General features: G+C 37.1%; 1 long non-coding RNA gene across 1 annotated transcript in view; it reads left to right on the top strand.

Moving 5' to 3' along the window:
• Positions 1-6,431: 6,431 nt before the first annotated feature.
• The window catches only part of LOC138143256 (uncharacterized), a 127,895-nt gene continuing 106,470 nt past the window's right edge, over positions 6,432-27,856 (top strand). The window contains exons 1-2 of the long non-coding RNA XR_011163649.1: positions 6,432-6,714; positions 23,760-23,835. This is a non-coding gene — a long non-coding RNA (uncharacterized lncRNA). The remainder of the gene's footprint in view (positions 6,715-23,759; positions 23,836-27,856) is intronic.

Raw genomic sequence — 27,856 nt, 5'->3', positions numbered from 1 at the left:
CCCCAGTGTGTCTCATTCTGCATATTTAGTCCATCATGTCTCTGTCAGGAGCTGGGACATGCTTCTATTTAGAAAGACAGAGAGTGAGAGACTTGAAATAAATGACAACTTTTTATTAAATACCTACTATGTGTAACGTTCCATAGGCATGTTCCATACCCTCAAGGAGTAGAAAATCTGGTAGGGAAGATATTCATATACAAATGTTTAACATCTGGATCTCTCTCAGGCAAATGTCTATGGGGAGGTGAGAAATGCTTATTCAGATGTATATCTTTCAGCTAAACCTAAATTGCAATTTTATCCTGGATTTGCCCTTTAAATAAACTAATGTTTAATTAGAGGAAGAACAACCAGTGTATTCAAGATACCCCAAAGAGGAGAGATGCAGCCAGAGTCACAGTGCCCCCCGCCCCACTTTCCCCAGTTGCCTTCACAACAGGTTAACACGTAGGTTAATGAAAGAATGGAAAAGCTGCAGTTACCCCAAACAACCTCAACGAAAAATTTCCTAAAATGTCAAAGGTTCTTTTGGAGTCTATCCTTCTCTCACTGCCAATTTGAGTATTTCCTTAAGGCAATAAGTTTTTGGCTAGCCTGAATATACAGGTCATGATAATCAACCCCTCACTGCCTTAAGGATTATAGCTTAAATGCCACCTACAGATGTTGGGAATGTCATTGCAACCAATTGCAAAGAAGACTAATCTGTTCCATTTTCAAATCATCCCAGTAATGTAATAGGCAAATAGTATATTCCTCCTAAGGTTGCTCTGGGTTCTTTTGTTGGAGTCCAACTGGGGCACTGGTTTGGACATCTTTAGTCAATTTCAATCCTTCTATTACTCTGTAATGTTTGCGATCCCACTCCCCCAAAAAAACTGTTGCAAACCTTCTCTTCTTTCCTCAAGGTTCCTCCACTTCCCCTCCCTGGTCTCTATCCCTTTAACTGAGGCTCTTGCTTCACATTATATTGATAAAATAGTGGTCATTCACCATGAGTTCCCTTCTTTCTCATGACTTTATCCATCTTAAAATTCCTTATCGACATCTTCCATTTTCTCCTAACATGTTCTGGGACATTTGAGATAGTGTGTATGTATGTAAACATGCATGTATGCGTATGCATATGTGCACATACCTAGCCCCAGTCTCTCTCCACATCTCCAGCTAGCCATCTTTTAGGCATTTCAAACTTGATCCCCATAGATATCTCAAACTCATTAATGCCCAAACCTCAAACTCAAAAATGGCCCAAACAGAGCTCATTAGGGATTATTATCATTAGGGTAGGGATTCTGTCCAATCCCTAAAATTTTTTGAACTTCCATATTTTTGTCAAGGGCATCACTATCCTTCTAATCCCTGAGATTTGCAACCTTGGTGTTATCATTTCCCTCTTTCTTTCTCAAGCCATTTGTCTAATCATTTGCCAAACCTTGGCATTTCTACCTCCACAACATCTTTTGAATCTGCCCAGGACTCTATTCACATGACAACCATGATAATTCAGGCCTTTATGACCTCTTACCTAGGTTTTTATAAGAACTTCAATTTGTTCTCCCTGCCTCAAACCTTTCCCTTTTCCAATTCATCCTCCATAAAACTGCCAAAGTGATTTTCTAAAGAGATATTTCTGATCATATCATTCTCCCTTAATAACATCTAGTGGCTCCCTATTACTTCTGGAAACCAAAATAAATCCCACTCTTTGACATTAAAATTATTCACTGATACATTTTTTCTTATCTTTCTATATATTATTTTCTTAAGAAACTTCCCTGTCCAGCCATACTGACTTTCTTGCTATTTTACATATATAATGTTTGTTTCTCCCATTTCCCTGCCTTTATTCTTACTGTTTCCATGACTTGAATGTGCTTCTTTTTCTCTTCCTAGAATCATTTAAAAATCTAGTATGAGGAACACCTTTTAAATGGTGCTTTCCCTTGTTTACACAGCTCCTAGAGCTCTCCCCGATTATCTTACCTTTTTTCTTTCTTTAAAATTTTTTTTCTTTAACCTGTATTTATTTATTTTTGAAAAGATTTAATTTTCCCCCAATTATATGTTAAAACAGTTTTTACATTTATTTTCTATATATTATCTATATTCTCATTTATGAATTTAAGTATATGTGATTTTTCCTGGTAGAATGAAATCCTGAGGACAGGAACTGTTTCATGTTTGTCTTTTTTCCTCAATATGTGTCATACTAAGGGCTTTATAAATATTTGCTGCTTGATTGATTGTGCAGTCTTTTGGTCCATGGCTCTTCTGATCTACTAATACTACCACTGGATCCATTTCTACCCATAATCCATCATCCTCCTCAATTTTATCATCTCAGGATCCACCTGGATGGATATGTACCATTCTTATTGCTGCTAAGAAAAAAAATCAAGGAGAAGGTGCTGCTTTGAAGTATGAGACATAGAATCACAGAATCAGAATCACAAATTTGCCAGTAAGAACTATAGTAGAGGCAATTTAGTCAAATCCATATTCTAAAGGAATCCCCACTATGACATACCTGCTAAATGCTCATCTAGATTCTGCTCAAAAACCTCCAAGGAAGAAGTGTCTACCATGTCTGAAGGCAGCCTTCTTTTGGATAATTGTATTTCAGAAGGTTTATTTTTTCTGTACTCAACCCTAAGTTTACTTCTTTGGCAATTTTCTTTCATTGTTCCTGGTTCTGTCCCATTAGGTTAAACAGAATCAGTCTAAACCCACTTCTTTAAAATGCATTGACTGGGGCGGCCAGGTGGCTCAGCGGGTAAGAGCACCGGCTCCAGTGTCGGGATGACCTGGGGGTCAAATCTGGGCTCAGATACTTAGCACCACACCCAGAAATAACTGGCCATGTAACCTTAAGCAAGTTACTTAACCCTGATTGCTTTAAAAAAAAATAAAATGCATGTGACCTCCCAACATCAAGTCCTCTTCCTCCAATAGTAAGGACTTAATAAATTCCTTTTTTTATTATTCATTCCAGTACTAGAGTAATCTAAGCAGGAATAGTGTGATTTCTCTCAACTTTCCTGTAATATCAACCAATCAGTTGTTAAACATTTATTAAGTACCTACTATGTGGTAGGCACTGTGCTAAGCATAGGCCATTTATGCCTTCCCTTTCATGGTAAAATTATTAGGTTGAGTTTTGAATGTGAGTGAATTCATATGAACCAAGGAAGATAGACATCTTTGGCCTTTAAAGATAGGTGGGGATCCTATATCTGGCTCAGACAAGGTTGGGGCCAGATGCCTGTGACAAAAGCAAAGATGAATAGGGTGTCCTTGTTGTGAGATAACTTTAGCTATCACCTAGTTATATCTTGGAATTTGAGAGTTGAAAGAGAATCCAGGGACTGTCACTACCTGAGAGAATCCCTGCTATAACATACCTAACAAGTGATCATCCAGCATCACAGCTCTGAACATCACAGAAATTTCCTGACATCAAGTCTAAATTATTCTCTTTTAAAGTTTCCAGCCATTGTTCTCTGTTCTGTCTTCTGGGGCCACACCAACAAATTTAATATATAGTCTGGGTGATAACCCTTCAAGTACATGGCTATTACGTTTCCCCAGAGTCTTATATCCCCCAGGATAAATATACTCGACTCCTTCAAACAATCCTCATATGGCACAAACAAGAAGGCTCCACACCATCCTAGTGTGTCTTCTTCTGGAAACTTCAGTTAAACTCTGATACTCAGAACTGAGCACAAAACTCCAGATAAATTTAACAAGGGAAAAATATGGTGGGATGGTCATCTCAATTTTTCTGGAAGCCCTGTAGCTGAGGTTATATCAGCTCTTTTTGGCTGATATCATTCACACTACTGAATGATATTGAATTTCCAGTTCATTAAAGCCCTCAGATGGCAGTTTGTATGTCTGTTCCACAATCTTCTGAAATGTACCAATCCCTCTAGAGTAACAAGGGAAGAGACTGGTTTTCATGGTGGAAATCAGAGTAGTGTAGTAGATAGTGTTAGGGAGTTCCTTGGAATTAGGCAGAGTTGAATTCAAATTCCACAGTGTGAATCTTGACAATTGTTGCTTAACCTTTCAATGCCCTGAGCAATTCTATAAATTTCGGATTAGGTGCTACTTTGCATTAGGAGAGGGAATTTCCCCTTTGGGAGTTCCCCAATGAAATCACAGATCTGATGAAAAAAAGCATGAAAAAATATAACTGTAAAGTCAGAAATATTCTTGTGTCAGGGGAAAGAAATTCGATAGTGCATTTATATATCTATAGCCCAAGGCTGAATTTATATTATATTCTCTCAAACATAGGGACCAGAATCCCATTTCTTGGGTAAATACCAAGTAAATGCACAGTATGCCAGAGTTATAAAGGAAACAAGACAGAGATATACTTACATGGCTTCTCTGACTGTCTTCTCAGCTGGTTAGTGCACAAACAACACACACACATGCACACACACACACACACACAAACATCCAGTAGAGATATGGCTCAAAGTTTTAGGGTTTTTTTTTGCATATAGAGGCAGTGATTGTCTACCTTTTTAAAGTACCTTACTGAAATTACATCTCCTTGGATTGCAATCACTCGTAAGAACACCTTACCTGCTCCTTATCTTAATATAGTTCCCTTTGGTTACCCTAGTTATCTTGCCAAAAAAGTAACTCCAATTACTAGTATGGTAATCAGAGGTAGGTCCCACCATTATGCATCCTGGGCAGCAGGTTCATCCAAGTTCCAGGTGTATATGTAGCCTGCAGAGAACAATGCATGTAATCCAAGGATAAAAATTCTTTCAGGCACTTGTCATGTTGCATTGGCATATTTTGTTTTGAAGCACCAATCACTTTGTAACAAACACTGAAATAAACCTCCATTCAGAATACCTTCCCCACAAAAAGTTAGTTTATTGATCATAAACATAGAAGGGGATAGCACACGCTTTAACTTTTATGGTTTATTACTAACATCATCCATTATATTTATCAAGAGAAGTATTGCTTCTCCATATTGATTTTATGTACACTATTGCGGTCATTGTGCTTATGCACAGCAAAGGAAGCAAGACAAAGATATACTTAAATGACTTCTGACAGTCTTATCAGGTGGTCAGTGTAAAAATGATATGGACACACACACACACACACAAACACATACCACCCAGTAGAGGGGGAAAAAGTCCAGGTAACCCAAACAATTGTAAATGTACTCTTCCCCATTTGCTTACATACATACACACACGCACACACACATTCCCCTACATGTACCTATGTATACACACGTATGTAGGTATCTTCACCAGACACAGCAAATGAAGAATGAATGGGGTGGAGAATTGAACAGGAAGAATTGCATTTAGATCATTGTACAATTACTTCAGTGAGTTTAAACTTCTCCATGAAACAAAGGCCTATGTTTTCAACACCAATATCTTCTGCTTATAATTGCAATATGGCTCAGTTATGAGCCATGGAATGCTGCAGTCTCTCACAGTTGTAGTGGATGGTCATTCTAAAGGGCATCAAAGAAGTGCTAAGTGGGTGTGACCAGGCTGTAACACGTGACAAAAAATTCCACAGGAAAACTGGCATAAATCATGTTAAGACAGAAATATGTGGTAAGATAAAAGGAAATGTTGATCACATATAGAATGAGGAGGCATAAACAATGGACAGACTCTGTTATTCTTATTCATGTCATCCTATAAATTGTTCATGGAGGATATTAAAGTTTTTATTTCATTGTTTTGGGGGGCTGACTTAGATCATCTTTCTGAACTCTTCTTGGTCAATCGTTTTTAATTGTTGGTATCATGTTTTTCCAATTTCCAATTTTATTGACTTTTGACTTTGCTCTAACAAGTACTGAGTTTTAAAATTTCATTCCTCCATTCTCTTTCCTTTCAAAACTTTAATAAGGGAACAGGGAAGGAAATACATAATTATTAAACACCCACTATGTGCAACGCATTTTGTTAAGTCCTTTGCAAATGGTATCTCATTTGCTAAGGTTTTTGTTCTAGGTCAGAGTCTTCTTCCAAGTTATTTAGTAAATAATGAAATTTTATCCCTTAAAAGTCATCTGGTTTTTCATATTGTCATCAAGAAAAAGGTTTTTAAATTAGGGCTTTTATCCATTCTCAGGTTTGTTGTAGCTGTTCCGTTATCTTTTGGGAGGTTCTAAATGCTTGCAGAATTATTCTCTTCTATAGTTTTAGCTGAGATTTCTTTTATCCCATCGTAAGTATTAGAAGCTTTACTTTTTTTTTTTTGCTTATTTGTTTGATCTCTTTGGTCTCCATCCCCAGTCCTCCCTCTGGATTTCTTACTTTTCTAAATGTCCCTTGTTTTCATCCCCAACAAAAATTTTCAGCTACTTTTAGTAGATAGTTTTTGGATGAGGTCACTAGCGGGGGTTGAGATGGGAAATACCCTCTGATTTAATTGTGGAATTCATGAGAAAGTACAGTTTGCTTTTAGATGTTCTCTTTCTAATCAAATATTTCAGACTGCATCTATCCAAAAGAAAGACACGTTTACTTTATTGGTCGAGTATAATCTATCTTTTAGTAGCAAATGAAATCCTAACATTAGATATCTTTGAAGAAAAACATATCTAATACCGACTGAAAAATAATACCAGTTATAATTTTTCCTCAGGTTTTGTTGAGACCAGATTTGAGAAGAAAGACCATAAGCTGCATTTGAAACACTGTAAGTACTGGATTTGAAAGGGAAGTTATTGATTGTGAGTGACTGCCATGCATGCATGTGGGTGTGAAGGAAGTGATTGTTTCCATATTAGATGATTAATTTGGGGGTTCAAACTATAGCTTCATTTACAGAGTTTGGCACTTTTAAGCTCTTCAATTTCTAGTCCATCGAAAAAAGATAATACACAAGAATGATGAAGTGCCTGGACCTAATTCCTTATCTGATTAAATTTTTAAGGAGAAAGGCAGTTAGACACTTATCCAAGCTTTATACACACTCTCTCTCTCTCTCTCTCTCTCTCTCTCTCTCTCTCTCTCTCTCTCTCTCTCTCTCTCTCTCCTCCTCCTCCTCTCTCTCTCTCTCCCCCTCTCTTTCTTAGAAGAGAGGGAGGGAGAGAAAAAGAGGTGGAGGAAGTAAGGATGAGGGAGGAACAGGCAAAGGGGGAGAGAATTATAAGTTTATGAATATATGAGAGGCAGCAAGGTGCTGTAGTGGATAGAGCACTGGACTTGGAATCAGCATGATCTGAGTTAAAATATAATCTCAGTCACTTGCTAGGTGTGTGACCCTGAGTAAGTCATTTAACCTCTGTCTCAGTTTCCCTATCTGTAAAATGATGACAAAAATAGTACCTTCCTCCAAGGGTTGTTGTGATGTTAAATAAGATCACACTTGTAAAGTGTTTGTAAATCTTAAAGCATCATATAAATGCTTGCCGTCATTATCATCATCATCATCATCTTAATCATCATGTTGGTATTATGAGGTTTCAGTATTTCTTTCCATTTCCAGTTCTTCTTATACCCTTATTCCATATTGTAAGCAAGAAGAAATCTCAAGATTATGATGTTAGCTACTCTGACCATTCACTTTTTAAAACTACTGGCACAATAATAAAATTTGTCTAAACTTGTAGTTATCATACTCTCAATCATGTGCTACCTGACTTTTACTTAGTTTGGTTTTTAGACTAGAATCCTGACCATCTTAGAACTAAGATCACAGGATTGGAGACTTTGAGCTGTGAGAGACCTTAGAGATAATCAATCCAACCTCCATATTTTATAGATAAAGAAACTGGAAATCCTCTATAGTTGTAGATTAAGTAGTAGAGAGGGGCTTTGAACTAGGGCATTTGACTCCAAATCTGGGACTCTTTCTACTCTAGAAATGTAAGACATGCTTTCCCTCAGGCTGGTAAGAACCAGGGAATAATATTTCAAAGTTTACAAAACATTCTTACGTAGTGTAATTCTTTATCTCTGATCTTGTGACAAATATCACCCTCAAGAACCAGCAGGAAAGGTAGCTATTTGTGATGAATTTCCATTAAAAATAAAAACATACCAAAGAGTATATTAAATTCGAGGAATATTTAATAAAGGCCTACTATGTGGAAGGAACTGTAATTGACAGTGTATCTGTTAGACAAAGATAAGAATGGCACAATCCTGGTCATTAAAAAGTTTGCAGTTATCCCTTCCACGTCACAACTTTCCCCATCATGATTTTGAGATATTGTTGGATTATCATAGGAAAATAATTGGCAGTTTTGGGGATGTTTTGCAGAAACTTCAAGCAACAAAGGCCAGAAGAGGACTCAGAAAAAGTTTAGAAACTCAGAAATGCATAAAACATATGCATAGTATTTTTTTTTTTAAAGCAATCCGGGTTAAGTAACTTGCTCAAGGTTACACAGCCAGTTATTTCTGGGTGTGGTGCTGAGTATCTGAGCCCAGACCCTGATCCAGGTCATCCCGACACTGGAGCCAGTGCTCTTACTCGCTGAGCCACCTGGCCGCCCCTAAGCAATTGGGGTTAAGTAACTTGCTCAAGGTTACACAGCCAGGTGTTTCTGGGTGGGTGCTAAGTGTCTGAGCCCGGGATTGGATCTCCAGGTCTTCTCAACACTGGAGCCGGTGCTCTTACTGGCTGTGCTACCTGGCCGCCCCCATATGCATAGTATTGTATAGTGTCAACATATTTTTACCTTTTAATGCCATAAATATACATAATTTCTTTGTAAAGTTTAAATAAGTAAAACATTAAAAGTTTGTGAAAAGTATGTCTGTGACCAAATATGTAACCCAAATTTTACAATAAGGCACTGTAAATATAAAGAAAAAGAAAAAAAATTCAAACTTCTTCGGTGTGAAGGGAAGGCCAAAATTTCTCATGTGGAGTTTCCAGATCTTATGGTCACCTTGCAGCTAATGCCCCATGATGTGGAGGGAATAATAGCTACTTTGTACTAGTAGTTAGAGGGAAATAAAATAGGTACAGGTAAGTATAATTCATGTTAGGGCATGGTGGGGTCAAAGTAGACAACCACATCATGGTCTAGGAAACTTGGAGGAGGGAGAAATCCTTTTGGTTTGAGGGCTGTGGGGATTGGGAGCAGTGAAGACTCTGAGGAGGAGGCAGCTCTTCAGCTGAACCTTAATTTCGTCTTGTATAATTTGTCTTTCTGGAAAATAGTACCCTTGAAAAGATCTGATCAAATTATACCTCCAATTAAAATTTTTCAGTTGCCTCACTATTGTCTACTGAATAAGGTAAAAAAAAAAAAATTCCTGTGTCTGGTATTCAAAACCCTCTACCCTGTAACACTGCCCTGCCCTTCAAGCCCTATCCTATGCTATCTGCAGATTCTAAACCACGACCAACCTGGATAACTATATGCCCTCAAATACATGTTTTCAGGTCTTTGTACCTTCGCTCAGACATTCCCTTAGCCTGGAATATCCTTCCTCCTCTAACTTTTTTTGTCCGTGTTTTAAAATCCAAATCAAATACTACATCTTCCAGAAAACCTTCCCAAGAGGTCGCAAATGGGTAAATGAAATTATGGAAGAGAGTTAGTGCACAGGGAAGTCAGTGCAAGTGTTGGGGCTGTACATGCAGTTCCCCTGGAGGCATGAGACTCAGAATATGCTGACTTTGCAATGATAAGTACATGCCGACCTTGCTGTACAAACACTGTGGAGGAGACTCAGATATTCTGTGGGAAACGCTCTGTTCCAGGAGGAGAGCTCCCTTACCTCCCGACTTGTGGCTTCGGGTTTAGCTCAGACTTGGCACCATGGCAACTTCTGCCTCAGGAGAAGGGGGGGCGGAAGGGGGATAAAAGTAGGGAAGCTCAAGGAGGAGGGGGAGTTAGGATGTGATTGCTAAAAGAAGCAACCTAATAAACTCTTGCTACTCTTTGACTCTCCTGGTTCATGACTCCGGTCTTGGAGAACGCGGCTGGTCCACTTCCCGACTGCGCAGCGGAAGTACCAGAGAGGGTAAGGCCCGGTCGCCCCTGACCGAGGGTCATAACATGCAAGGAAGCTAGAATTGTACCACCCACATTTGTATCTTCTAAGATGGTGGCAGATGAAGGGAGTGCTGGACTTGTAATCAGAAACACTTAAGTTTAAATACCGCTTCAGTCACTTACTAGCTGTATGACCCTGGGCAAATCACTTAATATCTCTCAAATTCTGTTGTTGAAAATTGTTTTTCAGAGGTGTGTGACTCTTCATGGGTGTCTGTGCACGTGCATGCCTCTTCACGACCACTTTTGGAACTTTCTTGGCAAAAATAGTGGAGTGGTTTGCCATTTCCTACTCTAGCTCATTTTACAGATGAGGAAATTGAGGCAAGCAGAATTAAGTGACTTGTGCAAGTCACACAGCTCTGAAGCGTCTGAGGTCACATTTGAACTCAGAAAGATGAGTCTTCATCACCTTAAAGTGACATATAAATATTATTAACTATCAGAATAGTCCTCTGTGCTTCAATAGGCCCAAAAATAAATGTTTCTTATTTTGAGTAATACTTTTGTATCACTGCTTATCTTTATCTACCCCTGCTGTTTTAATTCTTGCTCACCTACCGAAGTTCGGAATGTGAAAAACATCTCATTGCCCCCCTGCGGGCTTAAGAAAGCTTTGTGTTCATAAATCCTCAGGCGGCTTTTGGTTCCTAGAAGCCTAGGAGGACACAGGTCACAGCCTTCACCCTTCCGCATTCACTCTAACAAAGGGTATAAAGGGATTTGCACCATCTAAGTGTGTTGCTGTTTCTTCCTTCCCAGTCCCTCTCGAGGGACTTGGCTTTTCACTTCCTCTTTTCTCTGAAGTCAGATCAGAAAGAAGCCATGACATATTCTTTTCGATCTGGATCCAGTTTCCTAGGTGACTGAGGTAGTTTCCAGTTTCTCCTCCTTCATAGGTTCCCTGAACCTGCTCCAATCCCTTTCTAATGTGTTTCTTGTCTACATACAGTAGAAATCCCTGACTCGAAGTTTTTTAAGCTTCTGTGAGGTTTTTGAGGGCAGATACTGTTTTTTTTGCCTCTTTTTTGCATCCTTGGTGCTTCGCAAGGTGGCTGGCACACTAATAAATGTGTGTTTATTGATTGATTGATTACTCTAGCCTTTGACTGAGGTTTTAAAGGAGCCAAACCATGTTAGGGGGCAGCATGGTATAGAGGGGTAGGATTACAAGATTTGGAGTCAGGAAGTTCTGGATTGAATCTGATTTCAGGCAATTACTGACTCTGGAATGCTGCAAGTCATTTAACTCTTCTCTCTCTATCTGTAAAATGGGTATAATAATAGCACCTGTTTCCCAGGGTTGTTGTGAAGATCACATGAAATAATATCTGTAAAGTACTTTGCAAATCTTAAAGTACTTCTACATGGTGGCTATCATTATTTCCCTACTATTTCAGGGCAGCTAGGTGGCACAGTGAATAGAGAAGGGCTTGAAATCAGGAAGAGGCATCTTCCTGAATTCAAATCTGACCTCAGACACTTACTTTTTGTGTGATCTTGGGCAAGTCACTTAACCTTGTTTGCCTCAGTTCCTCATCTATAAAATCAACTGGAGAAGGAAATGATAAACCATTCCAGTATCTGCCAAGAAAAATCCAATGGTGGTCATGAAGAGTTAGACATGACTGAACAACAAAGGGCATGAAGGCTTTGTAGTTAAAAATAGGACTTGGGTTTCAATTCCAACTCTGATCATTCCTTTGTGACCTTGAGTAAAAAGTTACTTTTTCTATTTTCTGGTTCTGTTTACTTCACTTTGTATCAGTTCATATATGTCTTTTCATGCTTCTCTGTATTCATGTTTAGTTTTCTTACAGCACAATAATTACATTAACGTACTTCAGTTCATTTAGACACTCTTCAATTGATGGATAACTACTTTGTTTCCATTTCATTGTCATTACAGAAACTGTTGATATTGATATTTTGGGGCATATGAATGGTTTTTGTCATTGATTGCCTGTGGGAGTATGTCTCATAGTGCAAACTCTTGATTAAAATGTGAGCATATTTAGTCATTTCACACAATGTCAAATTGCTTTCCACAATGGTTTTACTTAGTCACAGCTCCCTTCAAAACATAGTAGTCCTTCTATCCTTCCATAATTATTTTAACATTGATTTAACATTGACAATTTATTGACTACAATGTTATTTGAATTTCTCTTACTATTATTAGTGCTTTTCAGCATTCTTATGATAGTGGTTTTCAGTTCTTGTTTTAAGACATTTGTTCATAACCTTTGACCTTTTATTTATCAGTCAAAATGACTTTTGATCTGATACATTCCTATAAGTTATCTATTAATCTTGGATATCAGACCCTTATTTGAGAGAGTAGATACCAAAATGTTTTTCCTCCAGCCAACTTCTTTCCTTCTTATCCTATTTACATCTGCTTTGATTACCAAAAGCTTTTCAATTTTATGTAATCAGAATAATCTGTTTTATATGTTTGATGGCCTCTAATTCTATATTTAGTTAATAACTGGTCTGTTATATACATACCTCTGAAAAGGACATAGTCTTCTAATCTAATTTTCAACAATGTTATGAATTTTAGATTTTGGTCATATATTCATGTAGGGTATGTTGTAGGGTAGAGTCCTCTTTGCGTATGGGTTGGGCAAGTTTGCTACAGGAGAACCCTTCTAACTGAAAGTCTGTGACTCTGTGAAGGTGTATCATAGGATCATAGTATTTAGAGTTGGAACATACCATAAGGACAACTAATTCAATTTTTATAGCTGAAGAAACAGAAACCCAGAGAGATTGACAACTAAGCAATATTATATAGATGCATGGATGGTCATTTAGTCCTTAGACCTATTTCTACTTCTGCAATTTGATTAATTTATCTCCTTTTTGCTTTGTATTCACCTGTCACTTTTTCTTTTTTTTTTGTCTTTATTACTTTGTTTACTTTTAGTTTACAATATTCAGTTCCACAATTCCTTCAGTTTCAAATTTTCTCCCCCCCTTTCTCCTCCCTCCCCCATCGCCTGTCTTTTAATGTAAGAAAGTGGTTAAAAAAAGGAGCAAAATTTCTACAATAACAACACTGTAAAAACAAACAGCTTAAAAAGTTGTAAGAACTATGGTGGATGACCATTCCAGAGGACCAATGATAAAACATGATATCCATTACAGAGAGGTGGTGAATTAAAGATATGGAATGAGACACACAAATTTTTGTGTATAGCAATTTGGAAGATTTTTGGGGGGGGGGGCTCATGTATGTATATTTATAAAAAATTTGATTTTTTTTCTTTTTTTCCCAATGGGGTGGGAAGAGTGAGAGAGAACTGCTTTTGTTATTTTTATTATTTTAAATAGAGAGGTGGGGGATGTTATAGATGTGAGACATTGCATTAACTGTCAGTTCAGGTCACTGTATTATTAGTTTTGCCTAAATGTTTTACTTTGTTATAAGAGAACTCTCACAAGTGAAAATGATTTTTAAATTTTTGTAATATAAAAATGGAACACATCAATTAAAAAATAAAGTGGTAAAAAGATGAGAATATGTCTAATATCTCTTCTTCCTCCTAAACTGTTATGGTTGAAAGGCACCTTTAATGGCAGTCCTTCTGTGGACTCTGCATCATTTACATACACGATGAAAAGGATTGGATCATTTTTGTTTTGAATTGAATTAATTCAGCAGGCATTAAATGAGCATCTACCATGTTCAAGGCAACTGGGTAAGGCTCTGGGCTACACAAAAATGAATAAGAAATACCTTACCTAAAGGCAATTTCTGTCTGCAAAGTAGTTAATGTGACTAAAGTGAAAAAGTGACTAAGAAATGTTATTCTGTAAATAGGAAAATGAAAAAATAGGAAGCTTACAGTGAACTCAGTTCCCATGTTTATAATGCTTTAAACACTTTTCTCATAATAGTTTTATATTAAAAGAGGATCTTCACTTGACCTCACTCTGAGTAAAAAGGCAAACTCAGGAAAATAAGATAAAAGGAGTTTATTGTAGCACAAGGTTGCCTGCTGCTGGTGGAAATTCAAACTGCCTGCTGCTTTAATAGACAGCAGTAACAACTTCCATATAAGGGCAAGACAATCCCAATTGGTACATGTCAATGAGGAGATGGGGTTAGTGTCACTTCAGATTCTTCTGTATTATAGCATCATAGGGAGATGAGATTAGCACTAAGGAGATAATGTTAATACTGGACTTTTGGTAACCACCCTTTCCTGAAGGTTAGCTGCTTATAGTCCAAGTCAAGCAAGATTAAAACATGGAATCAGTATCTGACTCTGAATTAGTGACTTATTTGTAAGGTAGTTTCAAGTATTGCTAAATATATCCATTTTTACAGATGAAGAAAGTGAGGCTTAAGGGGTTAAGGTGAAATACCAGTGATTTTATAGCTATTAAATGATGAATCTGAGGTGAATTTTTTCTGATTCCTACATCTGGGACATTTCTGTTATCCCTGCTTCCAGTATATAATAACCAGTTCAAAAAACATTTATTAAGGTTCCATTATATGCCAGGCTCCATGCTAAGTGTTGAAGATACAAATAAGGAAAAGACAGTCCTTGTCCTCAAGGAATTTATAGTCTAAGGGGAGAAGACAATACACCAAGGGTAGTTCAAAGGAGAAAGGGACCAAAGGGTGGCCATGCTGGGAACAAGATATTTTGTGGAATAGAAACCAAGCAGAACCACAAATAGAAAATGGAGGCTTTTGGAGGAATTTCTTGTTCCGCTTTCCAGCCCTTCAATCGGGAGGGAGAGATATCTGCTGGAGTTGAGGAGGTTTTGAGTATCAAAAACTGAGTCAATATGTATGGTGATGAGATTTCAGGTGATAGGCTTATACTGGGGGAAGCATGATGATGATCCCTGGAATTGAAACAAAGTGGAGCTGCTGATCCAAAAAGAATTGACCAAAAAAAGTTATGAGTTAAATTATAACCCAACTCTGGAAGGGTAGGATTTTAGGTAAAGGGTCTGCAAAACGTGTATAAATATGTATATAAGACAATTAAGATTATTGTAGTCTGCCTGTGTGTAGGTATAGAGATTGACAAGGGAGCAATAACCTCTTTTGTCCATGGAGATCTGGTGCCCTTATCTTTATTCTTTATGTTCTATTTGGCCAATTAAAGCAACCACAGCTTCTTCCAGAAGATGTTTGCAGCTCTTCTAAAAAGTTTATAGCTCTACAGGATTCACTGTCTTCTGGATCCCTGTGTTCAGTGGTTGCATTGATTGCTGGAGTTACTTCTTTTCTTAGCTAGAAATTGGAGCGAGTCAGACTTCTTTTAAGTTGCTTGCCTCAAAGGATTAATTTGGTTTTCTTTTAGCACCAAGATCTAGAAGAATATAATTATTGCAGTAAAATTTGAAGGAATGAGGAACAGAAAAAGAGAGACTGAATTATGTGGAGTAAGACAACATTATGCTGACCGATAGGGAAGGAAGTTAAGCATTTATTGTCTGCTATGCTGTCAGTGACAATAGCTAGGCCTGAATGCAAAGTTGACTCTTTCTGAGGATCCTATAAGGGGCTAAGATGCCTCATATGCTTAGATGTATTTTCATTATCAAGTATGATTTGAAGGGAAATGCATTCAATAATTCAGCAAGGTACCTATCAATCTAAACACAACAGATAAAGAGAAAGTATGAGGTGCTAAGGATGGTAATTGCCAGAGAACAGGTAGTTTCTAGTTGAATGTTAAACTTGTCTTCAGCTGAAATAGTATTTCCTAGGGGCTCAGCTATATGACTTGGTAATTTGAATGTAAATAATTTCCTGTAATGACTTTTTGGAGGTCTGGAATATTTCCTTCTATAAACTTGGGACATATTCTCCCCCAAATATAGATACATATGTACACACATACACACATATATTTGTAACTACCTACAGCACACATATAACATATATACATAAATCAAACATACAGGCTATTATACAAACATACATGTACAAACATACAATGCAGCAGTGTGTCTTTTCCCACCTTTATAATTTTCTTTTTTATATCAATTTCACCCCCTCTAATAGGCATGAGCTGTAATCTCAGGATTGCTTAATTAGCAGTGATTTGGAACATTTTTTCAAAAGACTCTGGATAGTCTGAGTTTCTTCCCTTGAGAACTACCTATTCATTTCGTTAGACCATTTATCATTTGGGTAATGGCTCTTTTTCTTATATATTTGAATCAGTTCCTTATGTATATTAGAAATGACACCTTTACCAGAGAAACTGAATATTTTTAAGCATTTATTTTTTCTTTTTTAATCTTAGATTTATCACATTTTGTTGTGCAAAACTTTAAAAATTTTATGTAGTCACAACTATCCATTTTATCTTCTGTGATCCTTTGTATTCTTTGTTTGACCATGGACTTCTATCCATAGACTAACAGGCCTTGGTTTTCCATGTTTCTCTAATTATGTTTTATGATATAACATTTTATATGTAGATATAATTGAACATTTTTTCCCCCATTCTTATATTTGTGACTCTAGGAGTTATCAAAGAACTTCTTTCTCTTTTACTGGGCATAGCTCAAATCATGTCTACTTTCTTCTTGCTTCCTAGTTGCTATGGTGATGCAATGTCAATGCTGCTGATATTTCTTCTCCTTATACCTTGAATCTTCTTCATCTTTACACTGATTCATCTCAATTCATTTCAGCCCAGTCAACATTCAAGAGAGCAACTACTGTGTGCAAGACGCTGTGCTGTCTTACCATACAACAATTTTTTACAAATCACATAGTCCCTCTCTTTGTGGAAGGTAAAATCTTATAGGAGAGGTGTAAAGAATGCACAAATAAATACGATGTAAACTAGAATGGAAAGAGGACAAAGGTAAGATCTAGGCAAAGTACTCAAAGAAAGCTTGAGAATACTCTGAGCTGAGAGAAAGAAAGGAGGCTACTTGGAGCTTGTAGCATCTGATCTGGGCCTTGAAGGAAGAAGAGGATTTCAGTAACAGGACAAATAATTAGGTGGATAGATAGATAGGTAGAGAGACAAAACATTCATTGAGTACTTGCTCTGTGCCAGGCATTGTGCTAAGCTTTATGGATATAAGTAAAACCATGTAAGACAGTACCTGCCCTCAAGAAGTATATTTTCTAGTAGAAAAAAACAAAAAACAAAGGGGAGGTGGTGGGTAGTGAGGATGGAGAATATCTGGAGGTGGTGTGAAGGCCTAAGCCCTGGTAAGATGAGGCAAAAGCTTGCCTATCATAGCCGAGGACCCAGGGGCAGAATCCAAGTTACTTATAGAGAAGAGGTAGAGGTGATGGTTAGAGCAGAGAAGGCATGGACTTAATCAAGTTGGAAAGAATGAGATAGATGGGATTCCAGGAATAGATGTGAAGTCTGAGCAAAAATATCAAGGCAAGACAGTGCTGGATGAGATCCATTAACAGTTGGCATTTAAATATGACTAGATTTTAGGTTAAGGTCCATATTTCTTACTCTTTTGTGGATCTGCCTATTTTCTAGTTTACAGTTTTACACTTATTGTAGACAACAGTGCTTCTTAATTTTTAATTAACATTTAATTTGGAAAAATGTGAATGGATGCCCATTCCATATGAGGAACCCACTGTGAAGACTCAGTATGGACTATTTAGAATTGTAAACAAATAAAACCTAGAAAAATGAATGTGACCCATATTTAAAGTTTTGGGTTCAATGACTTGCTGGCTATTGCTCTGTAAACTAGCCTCTTCTACATGCTTAGATTTCTCAGAACATCTTTTCTGTGGGTGTTTGGCAATGTGTGAGAATTTTTCATGCCTGTCATCTGTAGGATGCTTTCCCTGCAGCTGTTGAGGGGTTGCATGACCTTTATTTTAGGCTAGGGGCTGTGGTTGCTGATACAGAACAGAGCTCTCTGGTCTTGTCTATGTCCTGTAGACTGATATGTTATTGGGAATTGGGGGTACTTAGGGACTTGTTTTGGGTTAATAGAGCCACTGGGAGATCTTTTGACTGGAATAAGAGTTGGCTGCTTGGATTTTTTCTAAGAAATGTGTTCTGAAATAACATCTTTATCCATATAAAGCAGAAGTGGAATGGAAGGTAGATCGAGAGGCCAGCCTTTACCTTAATAACACAGTTAGAGATTAATTTGGTGAGAGGGGAAGAGGACAGGAGAGGAAATCATTGATCTTGGGTTACTACACAAAAGCTCAAGATGGGTAAAGGGTTGAAATATGTGGCTTTAGTGAATTAGAGGGCTGATTAAGAATATTGAATATTGATGGGGTAGAGGACAAATGAAACAGCAAAGAAAGTGGGAAGGATGGTCAGAACCCATTAGTCTTCCTCTTACTACCAGTGTATGAGAAGAGGGGTAAATGGATTATTTTAGTCCAGCGTCTGAACAGGACTTTTCCATTCTACCCCTTCTCACACCCAACTCCACTCATTTGGGGATGGGATGGCAATTCTCATCTCTTCCAATACTCCTTCCTGATTTTACTTGAAAAGCTTCCTTTTTTCCTACTTAGCTTAACGTTTCCATAGTGATTCCTTGAAGAAATACAGAAAAATCTGGCAAAACTTCTTATGAGAGTGGATTCATAGACATTATAAAAAGGTATAAGCAGTTATATTTCATGTCATGCACATTGCATTGGAACCGTGGTGGATAGCACCTATCACAAAACTGAATGTGACTGAAGCTTTTCAGATTTGAAATGCTGAAGACACAAAGAAGAAAATAGTTTTCTTTTCCTTGTGGAAAATGAAAATGGAAAAGTTTCACATGGTAAATAAAAATTATATTAAGTAATAAAAACTTCTAGTGGAAAACTACATTTTCAGAATTATATTCTCCTGCTACAACTGTCAAAGCACATCTCTCCAGTTTAATTTTAAAATTCATTAACTACACTGTTTCCTTAGCTTAGACACTGCCATCTGGAACAAAGTTTGCTGCTGGTGTGGAATAAAGGGAAAACTTTTTTTTTTCTCCCTAATGGAAGAGATGGGATAGATATTGCTAAATCTAGAGTTTCATTCTTAAGGAAAAAGATAAAAAATGAGATTTGGGGATTTATAAAAATAATGAAGTAATTGTTTTCAATGTTAGAACTTAAGAACCTGGAGTACTTTTATTTCTTTTTTTACATTGCTGTTTGCTAAAATAGTACCTATATGAAGGCTCTAGCTCTTTTCATATAATATCCTATGTAAATATAGCCAGTCCTTGACATTTAAATATGAGTGAACATATAAATGTTGAATTTGGGGATTACAGGTCTGGATTCTTTCCTTCTCACTCACCAACTTAATTTTGTCCAGCATTTCAGAGAACCAAGCAGTGACTGATGTAGAAAGAATGTTTCTGTACAGTACTCCTTCCCCAGAGGATAGCCCCTGATAGCAAGAGTCTAGGCTACCCTGAGGATTACTGCTAAAATTATAGCTCACAATTCCAGACTTGTATATATTCTGTTAATTATCAATGCAATTAGCTGTTAGCAAAGACATTTATTAAGGTGGCATAATTAGAATAGTAGCTATGAAATATCCCCCCTCAAAAAACCTGAATGCACCCTCCCACAAATACATGGAGGGCCTATGAAAATAGTAGGCACAAACTTTGAATATTGTGATAATGAGCCATTCATAGGAGGACTCACTATGGCCAAAGTAACACAACTTTGATAACACAGAACTCTGATTTTCTCTTCTGTATGTAGCATTTCTGGGGGGCTGGTTGCTTAATTGGGTTTCTTATGTCTGCTCTTATTTATAGTGAAACCCTAAATTAGCAAGATCAAAAAGCAGTATTACTGAGTCAAAGACCATAGGTAGTTTAATAACTCTTAGGCATTATTCCAGATTGCTTTCCAAAACAATTGAATCATTTTATAATTCCACCATCAATGAATTAATGTCCCAATTTTTCCACATCCTCTCCAGCATTTGGTAGTTGTAAAATATTTCAAGATTGTTTTAATCTGCATTTCTCTAATCAATAGTGATTTAGGGCATTTTTATATGAATATAAATTTTTTAGATTTCTTCATTTCTTCAACAGGAAAACTGCCTGTTCATATCCTTTAACCATTTATTACTTTGGGGAATGACTCTTTTTCTTATAGATTTGACAAAGTTCTTTGTACATTTTAGATGAGTCTTTTGTCTGATAAACTATATATAAAGTAATCCCCCAATTTTCTACTTTCCTTCTAATCTTGTCTATATTTGTTCTATTTGTACAAACCTTTTTATTTTAATGTAATTAAAAGTATCCATTTTACAATCCCTAAGCCTGATAAGTAATATGTTCTGTGTTCTAATTTTCTTGTAAAATCTGTTTTTTTTTTATCTAGATCATGTATCCATTTTGACCATATCTTGGTAAATGGTGTGAGATATTGGTCTATGCCCAGGTTCTGCCATACTGCTTTTATTTTTTGCCAAATAATGAATTCTTTTCCCCAAATCTTGTCTTTATACTTGTCAAATGCAAGGTTATTATGCTTATTTGCTGCTGTAAATTGTATGTCTACTCTATTCCACTGATCTACCTTTTTTTGTTTAGCTAGCATCACATGCTTTCGATAACTGCTGCCTTATAATATAGTTTAAGATCTGGTACTACTCCTTCACTTACGTTTTTTCATTTTTCCTTTGATATTCTTGACTTTATGTTTTTCCAAGTGAATTTTATTATTTTTTTCTAATTCAGTAAAGTAATATTTGGTAATTTATTTGGGGTATATATAAATTAGTTTGGGTAAAATTGCATTTTTATTACATTGGCTCTGCCTACTCATTAATAATTAATATTTATCCAATTATTTAAATTTGATATTATTTGTATAAAAAGTTTTTTAAAATAATTTTGTTCATCTAGGTCCTGGGTTTATACCAGCAGGTGTACCTAAGATAAATTAATTTCAATATTAAATAAATTAATTCGTAATAATAGATAAAGAAGGGATTCTACCTGACTGGCATTTCACATGATGTATTCCACATATATGTTAAATAAAGTGACAATATACAGCCTTGTCTTACTCCTTTTCCAATCTTAAACCAATCAGTTGTTCCATATTTCATTCTAACTGTTGCTTCTTGCCCCGGATAAGGTTCCTCAAGACATAGGTAAGATGATTTGATACTCTTATCTTTTTGGGGATTTGCCATATTTTGTTGTGATCCACACAGTCAAAGGCCTTAGTCTAATCAATGAAGCAGAAGTAGATGTTTTTCTGGAACTCCATTGCTTTCTCCATAATCCAGTAAATGTTGGAAGTTTGGTCTCTAGTTCCTCTCCCTCTTTGAAAACCAACCTGCTCTTCTGGTAATTCTAGCCTAACTTGCAGAATCTTAAGCATAACCTTGCTGGCATGTGAAATGAGCACAATTGTTTAGTAATTTGAACATTCGTTGACATTTCCCTTCTTTAGAATTGGCATATAAACCGATCTTTTCCAAGTCTAGTGGCCACTGTAGAGTTTTCCAAATTTGCTGGCATGTTGAGTGCATATAGCAGCAAGCACCCCAAGAGTCCCCAGGGTGGCTGCCAACACAGGTTCTTGGATCTGCTTTGATAAAGGAAAGCAACTCAAAATGGGTTAACAAGCTTACTTTAATTAGTCAAATATGTATTGTTTACCTCGTTCAGGGGAAAAAGGTCAGCATCCCGAACTTCAGAGTATACAGGCAGAATTATCAAGATAGAGAAACAGATTGAGTAGACAGATTTCCAAACTGTCCAACCATTACATCCATACCAAATCAACATCTGGGTTTTTCAAAGCTGGGGGGAATGGCTTCCCAGAGTCTCATATGATCAAATCACAGAACACTTCTCAAAGTGAGCCCCAAACAAAGCCTCAAATCAGGGTTTATATAGCCTTCTCCTGGCTCAGAGAATGTAACAACCTTCTGGACCCACTGGCCAATCAAAAAGTATCTACTGAAAAACAAGCCTCCCTCCCCAGGCTCCAGGTTTACTTTAGCCTAGGGGCAGGGAAGATCTTTAAATTTGCATTTCCATTACAGTGCAGCACTTTAAGAGCATTATCTTTTAAAGTTTTAAATAGCTCAGCTGGAATCCCAACACCTCCACTAACCTTATTATTAGCAATCCTTCCTAAGGTCCACTTGACTTCATTCTCCATGATATCTGGCTCCATCTAAATCAGCAGATGTTAGTATCTGTATTGCATAGTTCTTCTGTGTATTCTTGCTATCTCTTCTTAATCTCTTCTACTGTTTAGTCCCTACCATTTCTGTCTTTATCATTCCCATTTTTGCATGCAACTTTCCTTTGATATCTCTAATTTTCTTGGAGTGATCTCTTGTCCTTCCCATGCTATTGTTTTCTATTTCTTTACATTGCTCCTATAAGAAAATCTTCCTATCTCTCTCCCCACTATTATCTGGAATTCTGCATTCAGTCTGATGGGGTGCTTTTGGGCGTTCCTGGAGGACTAGCGCCTCTGGTGTAAGGGCTTGCTGAGCCTTCCATTTGGTATCCATCTGTCACCCAATGGCTCCTAGAAACTATAGCATGTACACTCTCCATACCCTGGTAAAACTATCCTAGCAGGTGGATTAAAACAGGTTTAGAGTAAAGGGCCTGAAACCTATTGATGGGTTAGGGGTCTATACTTCAGGCATGTGAAGACTTTCCCTGGTAAAATGGGTAGATGAGAACAATTTGTTCAAAAAGCCATGAAGCTGCCTGAAGCATGTTTTGTGGAGCTCTTAGAGCTTAGACATTGAGGACACCAAGGTCATCCTGGGACATTGCCAGGCCTTATGACTTTTATCCTGTCACTGGACTTTGATGACTCTGGAAGGGTGAGGTGGATGACATTGCAGGTCTCTGCCTCACTTAAATTCAATTCAAGTGCAAGTTAAGACATCACTCATTATCTATTTTATGCCAACGTCATGGTGTCATTGGTTCTCTTAGAAAACCAAGGGCAAGCAACAATAATAGCAACAGATTTCAGCATCTTTCCTCTTCACTGTCCTTCTTTCCTCACCTTGTCAAACCTCATCAGACAACCACTTCTTGCTCTTCTTTTACTTTGGAATGTTTGTTGCTGCTTCCTGTACATTATTTTAAACCCTTGCCCATCATTCTTCAGGCACATTATCTACCAGATCTAATCCCTTAAATCTGTTCCTCAATTCCACTTCAAATTCACAATAAGCTCCAGGTCTTCTTTTAACTGACTTGTATAGAGGTTCTCCACCTTTGGCTGCAGAGCATACAATCAATTTGACTTTGATTATCCCATATCACTTAAAAGTAATTGCCTTTGTTAGATAAGAATATTTCTAGATTGAATCAGAGTTCCAAAACAGATACTTCTTTGAAGCAATCAAATCTTTGCTTGAGAAACCTGGACCCACACCAAGAAATTTCTAAGAAAAGTTGGAACTATCTGAGAACCAGACAGAAACTTCTAGGGTGTGGAGACTAAGAAGGAGGAGTAATTTGAAATAGAGCTGACCTGGCTTGGGGGCAACCAGGGAAAGAAGGAAGAGAAAGCACTGTTGAATTTAGGCAAAGAAGGGTGGTAGCAAGGGTGGGTGAGGGTTGGGGGGCATCAGCCCTGTGGGCATTTCAGAGCAAAAGATATGGGCTGATACCACCACTTTAACCATTTATGTATCTAAGGGGAAGTTAGAAAGAAGTAAATCTGCTCTTTACTCAACTTCCCTTCCCTTTTCTTATCTATCCACAGCTACTGTAAAAATAATCTGCTGGCTTTGTTACCCAAATATTTCTTGTACCCTGAATTTTGCCTCAGACTTAAGGAGGTAAGGGCTTAAGAAGATAGAGATAGACATGCGAATAAATTAAGGTGGTGAGCTGCTTAAAATCCTTATTCAATTATCTGCCTAAATGTTAGGAATTTTCCTAACTTGGGACTCAAGAGAGATTGCGATCATACTCATTCATTGAAAATAAACACCCTAAAGCCAAAAAGGAGGCAATCCTGTGGACCCCAGGAGTTGCTAGGCTTAAAATAAGCAGGTTATCATAGTAAAGCAATAATTACACGAAGATAATAAGAAAGCTAGGTGGTATAGTGGATAGAATGTGAAACTCAGAAGACCTGAGTTTGAATCCTACCTAAAACACTAGCTGTATGACCCTGAGCAAGTCAGTTAACTTCTCTTTGTCCCAGTTTCCTCATTGATAAAATGAGTTGGAGAAGGAAATGGCAAACCACTCCAGTATTTTTGCTAAGGAAACCTCAAAAGGAGTCATGAAGGGGTGTCCAGGTAGCACAGGGAGTAAGAGCACTGACTCCAGTGTCGGGATGACCTGGGGATCAAATCCGGGCTCAGACACTTAGCACCCACCCAGAAACACCTGGTCGTGTAACCTTGAGCAAGTTACTTGACCCCAAGTGCTTAGGGGCAGCCAGGTGGCTCAGAGAGTAAGAGCACTGGCTCCCGTGTTGGGATGACCTGGAGATCGAATCCTGCACTCAGACACACAGCACCACACCCAGAAATAACTGGCTGTGTAACCTTGAGCAAGTTACTTAACCCCTATTGCTTAAAAAAAAAAGGAGTCATGAAGAGTTAGACATGACTGAAAATGATTCAACAACAGCAACAAAATACATCCCCTTCGTCCCCTGCATAACTTTACTTATTCTAACTGCATACTCTTTGTATCCCCCTACAATATAAGCATCTTAAGATCAGGCACAATTTCATTTTTTCTTTGTATCCCTACTGTCTTGCACAAAAGTATGTGAGTAATAAATGCTAGTTGAATTGGAATGAAGTTGAATTAGTTGGTAAATTCTTTGCAAGTGGAGACTGTCTCATTTACCTCCATATCCTCAGCACACACATCAAACACCAACTGCTAGTGTTACCTGAGATTACCTTCCATCTAATCTGAATAGATCTTGTATGCACATAGTCATTTACTTGTTGTGTAGTCTACTAGAATGTGAGTACCTTGAGGTCAGGGACGATTTCTTGGTGCCATTTTTTATATCCCCAGTATACAGTAGTTCTTGTCACATAATAAATACTTAAATGCTTGTTGATTTAATGTAATTGAATTAATAACCTAAAGAACACCCCCCTGCTCCTGCCTTCCCTAATAACTCTTCATTGGCATAAAAAATTTGATATGGGGATCTGCATTTTGGGTCTAGTTAGTAGGATATTTGAAAATGCTTATTTTGAGACTAGATATAAATTCTATAGAAATGTTTGGTTTCTATCTCAGTGCTCAATATCTTTACCATTGAAATGTGGCTGTTTACTAGAATTTTGACTGTATTATACTCGAAGGTAGCTCAGGGGTTTGGTTGATATATTGACAGACCTGGAGTTAGGAATACTCATCTTCCTGAGTTTAAATCTAGCCTAATATACTTACTAGCTGTTTGACCCTAGTCAAGTCATTTTATTCCATTTGCCTCAGTTTCCTCACCTGTAAAATGACCCAGAAAAGGAAATGACAAACTACTTTAGTATCTTTGCCAAGAAAAACCTAAATGGGGTCACAGAGTCGTATACAATTGAAACAATTGAACAACATCAAATACTTAGAAAGTAAAGAGGCTTTCCATTGGATTCTGACATTTATCTAATCAGTTGTTGGGGATCTAGAGGCCCACATATAAATGGAGTGCTTATTTAGCCCTGCTCTGCCTGTAGCAATATCTGCACCATAATGTCACTGTGTGTTATGTAGTTTTCTCTAGTGGAAGTTAATTTTGTGTTGTGGAAGAATATAAAAATTGATGGTAATCTTAGAGGGAAGGCACCAGTAGTTGAGGGAGAGGGAGGTAAAGGCTAGCATATTTGTCTGAATCTAATAAGATGAAATTCAATAATGATAAATATTAAACTTGAATACTTTATTTTTCAATAAAGTATTTTGATATCAAATTAAATGGTTCATATTCACCATTTTCCTACTTATAAACTCTTACTTATTTTAGAATTCAGTTTGGATCTTGGTGACTCAAAAGAGAACCACTGAAAAATCTTGATGTGACAGTTCTTTTCTGGTCTTACAGCCTCATGGTAGATTTTATTTATTTTAAGATATTTTGTTTGTTTCCATTAGCAATTATCTATCTTCTTACTCTTTCATGCCATCTTCAATCAGAAATTAAAAAAAATATTGATTACATGTGTCATAAATCAAAATAAATTTTCACATTGGCCATGTCCAAAAAAATATTTGCCTCATTCTGCTCTGAGTCTTCCACATCTTTATCAGGAGATGCATGGGTAGCATATTTCATCAAAACTCATCTGGAATTGTCTTGCCATTTTTCTGAATACAGTTTCTAATTCTTGTCTGTACTGTTTTCATTCTATAAACTGTTCTGATACTGTTTACTCCACTTTGTATCAGTTCATGGAAGTCTTTTCCAGGTTCCTCTGAAACCCATCTTTAATCATTTTTTATAACTCAATAGTGATCTGTCACATTTATATAGCCTTACTCGTTCATTCATTCCCCAATTAATGGACACTGTTCAGATACCCATTCTTTGATGACTCAAAAAGAGGTGCTATAAATATTTTTTTTTTACATCTTTAGAGTTTGTTTTGCTTGGGATTAGTACCTTTCTGAATATGCCCTTCCTTTTAGTCCCCTATCTTCCCCTTATTCTCTTTTCCTCCTCTTTCCCTGATGAGCTAAATGTCTTTCTGTACCCAACTCCGTGTGTGTTTTTGTTTTTCCTTCTTTTGAGCAATTTAGATGAAAGTGAGGTTCAAGTGTCAGTCAATACCACTACCCACTAGAGCATCTCTATTTATATAGATGTCTCAATTTATACGCTAATTATTTGCGATAATTTTCTCTAACTTTTCTTTCCCTTTTTTTCCCCCACTGTGTATTCCTCTTCCCTATCGTTAAGATAATCAAAGCATACTATGTCAGATTGCTTACCCTCTCGGGGAGGAGGAGGGAAGGGGAGGAAGGGATAGAATTCCAGATTCTATCAAATTAATAGTTTGACATAAATAGTTTGAACTCAAAACTTTAAAAATAGTCTTTAACATGTAACTGGGAATACACACACACACACACACACACACATATATGCAATTAAAAAAAAAAGATCATCAAGACATAAGAGAACCATTCCTCCCAGGCCTTGTCTAACTAGATTCTGTCTATCACCTCAATGATGGTAGAGTTCAGAGTGGAGATATATATATATATATATATATATATATAATCTCTACATATTTTATTATTTATATCTATATCTATATATATCTCATCTCTACATATTTTATTATTTGATGTAAGTACTGTACTCTTGTTTAGTCCTTTATTATTGTACATCCATGTTTATATTTTTATGTTTCTCTTCACTCCTGTGTTTGAACCTCAGTGTGTTTCCCTTTAGTTCTATTGTTTTCAACAGAAATCTGTGGAAGTCTTCTATTTCATTAACAATTCATTCTGCCTCCTCCCCCACCCCCCCCCCCCACTGGCTTATAATATTTTACTCAGTTTTGCCAAGTAGATTACTTTTGACTGTAAAAATAGATAATTTTCCTTCTGGAATATTTTATTCCAAGTTCTCTCCTCTTTTATTGTGGTGGGTATGAAATCATGTGTGATACTGTGTTTCCTTTGTACTTGATTTGTCTCCTTGCAGTATTTTTCATTGACCTTGAAACTCTAGATTTTAGTTATTATGTTCCTGGAAGTTTTCATTTTGGGATTTTTTTCTAGGGGTGACTGGTGGAGTTTTTCTACCTCGCCCTGTGATTCTAAGAGATCAGGACTTCTCTCTCTCTCTCTCTCTCTCTCTCTCTCTCTCTCTCTCTCTCT

The sequence above is a fragment of the Petaurus breviceps genome, unplaced genomic scaffold (genome assembly GCF_028583685.1).
Source record: "Petaurus breviceps papuanus isolate PSGF00001 unplaced genomic scaffold, PetGlider_PUasm1.0 90633, whole genome shotgun sequence".
Classification (NCBI taxonomy): domain Eukaryota; kingdom Metazoa; phylum Chordata; class Mammalia; order Diprotodontia; family Petauridae; genus Petaurus; species Petaurus breviceps.
Note: the sequence above shows the minus strand (reverse complement) of the source record. Positions and strands in the feature narration are given on the sequence as shown.